This window comes from Triticum urartu, chromosome 3A (genome assembly GCF_056163025.1).
Source record: "Triticum urartu cultivar PI428250 chromosome 3A, HENAU_Tu73, whole genome shotgun sequence".
NCBI lineage: Eukaryota > Viridiplantae > Streptophyta > Magnoliopsida > Poales > Poaceae > Triticum > Triticum urartu.
This window is the reverse complement of record NC_141875.1, coordinates 493,115,361-493,121,695: the sequence shown is the minus strand read 5'-3', so window position 1 is coordinate 493,121,695 and position 6,335 is coordinate 493,115,361.

Sequence of the window (6,335 nt, the reverse complement as noted above, 5' to 3'; positions counted from 1 at the left end):
TTCTTCTACTTCCTCCTCGGTGTACATGGTGACTCATGGGGAGTCAAACTCTATGTCCGTTGGGATGATGGCTTCGGCACCATAGACGAGGAAGAAGGGTGTGAAGCCGGTTGACTTGTTTGGAGTCGTGCACAGACTCTAGAGGACGGCTGGCAGCTCGTCGAGCCAACAGCCAGCCGAGCGCTCCAGAGGCTCGATCAACCGAGGCTTGATGCCGGACAGTATGAGGCCGTTTGCTCGCTCCACTTGGCCGTTTGACTGCGGATGGGCGACGGACGCTAGGTCCAGTCGGATGCCCTGTGTTGCGCAGAAATGGGCCAAGGCGCCTTTGGCAAAATTTGTGCCATTGTCGGTGATGATGCTGTGTGGTATGCCGTACCGAATTGTGATATCGGTGATGAAGGTCACGGCAGTCGGACCGTTCAGTTTCCTGATTGGCTTCACTTCCACCCACTTGGTGAACTTGTCTACTGTGACAAGTAGGTGAGTTAAACCACCTCGTGCTGTCTTGAACGGTCCCACCATGTCTAGACCCCAAACTGCGAAAGGCCAAGCAATGGGGATGGTCTTGAGCGCAGAAGCCGGCTGGTGCAGCTTGGAGCTGAACTTCTGGCACCCTTTGCATTTTTGGACCAACTCCTTGGCCTCTTCCAAGGCAGTCGGCCAAAAGAAACCGTGCTGAAAAGCTTTGGCGACGAGTGCTCTTGAAGCCGCATGATGGCCGCATTCGCCTTGATGGATGTCTTTGAGAATCGCCTGGCCTTGCTCTGGCTCTACGCAGCGCTGATAGACACCAGTGACGCTGCGCCTGACCAGCTCTCTTTTGATTATGGTATAGGCTGCCGCTCGGCGCTGTACTTGCCGAGCTGAGGTCTCATCATTTGGTAGCTCTTTGTTCACCAGGAATTTGAGGATGGGCTGGGCCCATGAGGGTGCTGCTATTTCTTCGACTACCAGAACTGTGACTTGGACGAGGGCGGCTGGGCTGGGAGGCGGCGGGTTGGAGTCAATAGCCGCTTGCTGGGTTGATGAAGTCCCCGGGCCGACTGGCGCGGTCCCTGGGCCGAGTTCTGGAATCTTTGAGTCCGCCACCGCAGTCCCCGGGCTGGGCTCGACCGTGGCGGCCTTGGAGTCATGCGCCAAAGTCCCCGTTCCGACTGCCGGGGCTCTGGAGTCGGATCCGCCGTCTTCGGGAGGAGCCGGCACAAAAATGGAGTCTGATTCTGGTGAGGGCTTGACAGATGGCTTGAGGAGGCGTTGAAGGGCGATGCCATAGGGTATTGCTTGGCGGGTGGAGCCGATTCGGTCCAAGGCATCTGCTTGGTCGTTGTCGTTTCTTGGCACATGGAGGAACTCACACCCTTCGAAATACCCGCTGAGCTGCTGCACGAGGAAACGGTAGCTCGCCATGTTTGCATCTTTCGCATCCCAGTCGCCAGATGACTGTTGGACCACTAAGTCCGAGTCGCCATAACACAAGATCCGGCGGATGCCGAGTTCTTTGGCAAGCCGGAGCCCGTGAATGAGCGCCTCGTACTTGGCAACGTTGTTGGAGGAGGCAAAATGGATTCGCAGTGCATATTTGAGCTTGTCGCCTTTAGGAGAGGTGAGGACGACGCCGGCTCCCAAGCCGGTGCGCATATTGGAGCCGTCGAAGTGCATCCGCCAATGGGTGGAGTCAGGTGCTGGAGGCAGGTACTGGGTCTCGGCCCAATCGACGAGGAAGTCGGCCAGTGCTTGTGACTTGATGGCGGTGTGGGGCTGGTAGTAGATGGTGTAAGGAGCCAGCTCTATGGACCACTTGGCCACTCGACCAAAGGCATCTCGGCTACCGATGATCTCGGCAAGTGGAGCCGTGCAGACCGCTGTGATTGGATGCTCTTGAAAGTAAGGCTTCAGTTTCTTGGCGGCAAAGTGCACGCCATAGCACATCTTCTGGTAGTGGGGGTAGTTCTGCTTGGAGGTCGACAGTACCTTGCTCAGGTAATATACTGGTCTCTGGACCGGTAGCGCCTTGCCTTCCTCCTTGCGCTCTACTATAATGACTGTGCTGACTACTCGGCTGGTGACGGCGATGTACAGGAGCATAGGCTCTTTGGGAGTCGGAGCCGCCAGGACGGGTGGAGTAGTCAGCATCTTTTTCAACTGGTGGAAAGCTTCATCCGCCTTATGGTTCCACTCGAAAAAAGTGGTCTTCTTCATCAGTTGATATAAGGGGAGAGCTTTCTCGCCCAGCCAACTGATGAATCGGCTGATGGACGCCAAGCATCCGGTGAACTTCTGCACATCCAGCAGTTAGCTGGGTACCTCCATTCTCTCGATGGCCTTGATTTTTACTGGGTTGCATTCTATGCCGCGTTCAAAGACCAGGAAACCTAGCAGCTGACCGGCTGGCACTCCGAAGACACACTTCTCGGGGTTGAGCTTAATCTGGAACCGGCGCAGGTTCTCAAAGTTCTCCCTGAGGTCTTCCAGCAGTGTTCCACGCTTTTCCGTCTTCACCACCACGTCGTCTACGTAAACGTGGGCGTTTCTGCCGAGTTGCTTGAGAAGACACTTCTGCATGCAACGCTGAAAGGTGGCGCTGGCATTCCTCAAGCCAAACGTCATGGTGAGGTAGCAGAATGCTCCAAACGGCGTGATGAAGGCGGTCTTCAATCTATCAACCGGGTTCAGCTTGATCTAGTGATACCCTGAGTATGCATCCAAGAAACTCAACAGCTCGCATCCGGCTGTGGAGTCTATCACCTGATCGATTCTTGGTAGAGCAAATGGGTCTTTGGGGCAGGCCTTGTTGAGGCTCGTGTAGTCAATACACATTCGCCACTGCTTGTTCTTCTTTAGCACCAGGACCGTGTTTGCCAGCCACTCCGGAAAGAAAACTTCCATAATGAAGCCGGCTGCCAGGAGTCGGGCTATCTCTTCTCCGATGACTCTTCTCTTCTCTTCTGATAAGCGGCGCAGGGGCTGCCTGACCGGCTTTGCATCAGATCGGACATGTAACTTGTGCTTGGCGAAATCCGTCAGTACACCTAGCATGTCTTTGGGAGACCATGCAAAGATGTCCCGATTCTCACGAAGGAAATCGACGAGCTCGCCTTCCTATTTGCTATCAAGGTTTGCACTTACGACTGCGTACCTCTCTGGGCGCTCTGGATCCAAGGGTATCTTCTTTATCTCTTTGGCCGGTTTGAACGAACCCTCAGCTTCCGACTCCTTTGGGTCGGGCGATATCTCCGGCTGCTTGCCGGCCATCGCCACAACTCGTTCAAGGAGTCGCTTCTCGGCTGCGACTACCAGGGACTCGGCCAGCCGACTGCTCTCAGCTGCGCAAGCAGACGACTTCCAGTAGTCGCTTGCCACAGTCAGAATTCCCCTGGAACTGGGCATCTTCATCTTGAGGTAAGCATAGTGGGGGACCGCCATGAACTTGGCCAGGGCGGGTCGGCCAAGGAGCGCATGGTACGGGCTCTCAAGGTCCACCACCTCAAACCAAATAGGCTCTCTTCGGAAGTGATCTTTGTCCCCAAAGAGGACGTTAATCAGGATCTTGCCGATTGGTGAGCAGGACAGCCCAGGAACAATGTCGTGGAACACAGTCCGGCTGTTCTGGGGCTGTCTTTGCTTGATTCCCAACTTCTCCATGGCGTCTTTGTACAGGATATTGATGCTGCTGCCCTCATCTATCAGAACTCGCGAGAAACGCGTGGCCCGTTTATCCGTGGCAAAGGTGGCGTCCAGGACCAGGGCGTAGGAGCCCGGACTCGGCATCACTTCTGGGTGGTCAACCCTGCTCCAGCTGATGGGCTTCTCGGACCAGTGCATGAACTCTGGCGTCTCTGAGGCTACTGCGTTCACCTCTTGTTGCTGCAGCCGCCTGCTGCGCCGATCATCAGCCATACTGGTGAACACCACATAGGCTCCATGCTCTTCAGGGTATTCGTCTTGTACTGCGCCGACCGGCCTGACTGCCGGCTGCTGGGGCGGAGGCGGTTGCCCAGCAGGCGGGGGTGCTTGGAGGCCGTCTCCCTTGGCGATCCTCGTGAGCCAGTGGCACTTCCGGGTGGTGTGATTCGACGGCTTCGCGCCGTTGTGGAACTTGCAAGGTCCATCCAAGGTCTGCTCATAGGAGAAGGCCGGCAACCAGTTCGGCTTGCCGCCTTTCTGTCGCTGGGGCGAAGGCTGCTCTTCTGGCTGCCGGGCTTCAACGGTTGCGACCTGCCGGCTGCCGAAAGCTGGGTGTGGGGCCTTGCGCTTGTTGTCTCCCTGATGTTGTCGCTGGCCGGCATCTGTCGCCGGAGTTCTTGGAGCTTGAGGAGCCACTTTGCCGGCTGTGCTGATTTGAATTTCTGCCTTCATGGAGGAGTCGGCCGTAGCATACTTGTCTGCTATGATTAGCAACTCATCGAGGGTTTCTGGCTCGTCACAGAGGAGCTTGTGCTTGAGGAGGGTGCCTTCTCGGCACCCGGCTGTGAAGTACTAGATGGCCTGCACCTCGTGTACGCCCTCGCAGGAGTTCCGGAGCTCAGCCCAACGCGTGAGGTAATCGCGGGTTGACTCATCAGGACCATGCACGCACAAGGAGAGCTGACGAGGCTTGGGAGGGCGCTTGTACGTGCTGGTGAAGTTGCGGACGAACGCTTCGGTGAAGTCAACCCAGCTGTTGATGCTGCGGGGCTTCAAGCTGTTCAGCCATGTCCGGGCCGTGCCCTGGAGCATGAGCGGAACATACTTTACGGCGACACGCTTGTTGCCGTTTGCTATGCTGACAGTCGTGGAGTAGTCGACTAGCCAGTCTTTTGCCTTCACGGAGCCGGTATATTTGGGTGTGTCTCTTGGGAGCGTGAACCCTCTGGGAAAGGGCTCGTCCCGAATGCGGGGCCCGAAACAAGGCGGACCCAGCTCGTCTTCTTCCTCCAGCGCCAGGGACAGGTGAAGTCGGTCGATCCGGAGGCGGGCGTCGTTCTCTCCAACTCCCTCTCGGCGGCCAAGGCGGTCACCGAGAGTCGGATGATCAACAGGCGGCGGGGAGACTCGCCTCTCCTTGCGGGGAGGGGGAGGCGGACAGTCGTCCCGTCGTTCCACTGCTCTCGGGCGGCCGTCTCGATCGCGCTCTATGGTAATCCGAGTCCGACTGTGGCTGACAGCCGGCTCCTTGTCCTTTCTTCCTCGGGCGCCGCCAGTCGGCGTCCGAGACGTCGCGCCTTGATCTCGGTGCAGGTCGTCGTTTGGCCGTAGCGGCGCCTCCGTGCGGCAGCCGGCCTCATTCTGCGCGGCGGCCGCGTCGAGGAGCCGATGGACTCGCTCCGTCATGAGTCAGCGCTCTTCGCCCTCGAAATTGTCCAGCTCATCCGCCGCTGCCTGGGCGGCTCGAATGTTCTCCGCTGGTGTAGCGTACACGGGGCGGCTAGCCCCAAACAGGCTGGCGATGGCTACGTCGTGCTGCTGGACCGCGCCAAGGCGGCTGGGCCCTGCCGGGGCCGGCGAGCCGCCAACGGTGCGATCCATCTCCCGCTGGTAAGCTTCTGACAAGCGTCTCATGCTGGCCAGCTTCTTCGTGCCTTCAACGAGCTGAAGGCGGCGTGCTTCTAACGTCTATGCGTCAACATCTTCTGGGATGGGTGCGGCTAGGTCTTGCAGCGCCACGCCGAGCGAGTCGGGCGCCCCTCCGCCGGGGAACTCGTCATGACTGATGACTTGCACCTCAGTGACGGTGCTTCCATCGCTCTCTGCACGGGGGAGAGGTTCGTCGTAGACCACCATGTTGGTGGGGAACGCGTCGAGCGACGCGGTGTCGGAGTCGACCAGCATCGGGTCGGTGGAGCCTACGGACTCCAAGTCTACGGCAGGCTCGCCAGAGACGTGGAGTTGACCGAGGAGGCCCGCGAGGAGGTTTTCGGGGCCGCCCGCGCCTGCGTCGGCCGCAGGTTCGTCGGAGAGGCGGACCTCGCCGACAAGCTCGGCCAAGGAGCTGGCTGCACAGGCGATTTCAACGCCGCGCAGCGCGTCGATGCAAACTTTGTCTGGCATGCCTGGCTGGCTGCGCTCGCCAGGGAGGAAGAGGGTTCCCGTCCAGAACAGATCTCCGGACGGCGGTGCACCATGCCCCATGATGGGCGCCAAATGTCGGGGGTTTGGTGCGACATATGCCAATGGATGGCTTATCATGGTGGGCGCGAGTAGAATGTCGCCGGTGCCTGGAAACAGGATGAGGCAAAGACATGCACGCCGGCGAATCTTACCCAGTTTCAGGGCTCTCCGAGGAGATAACACCCCTACTGCTGCTCTGCGGGGTCTCCGCATGATCACTATGGTCAAGTGTTTACACGGTTGCT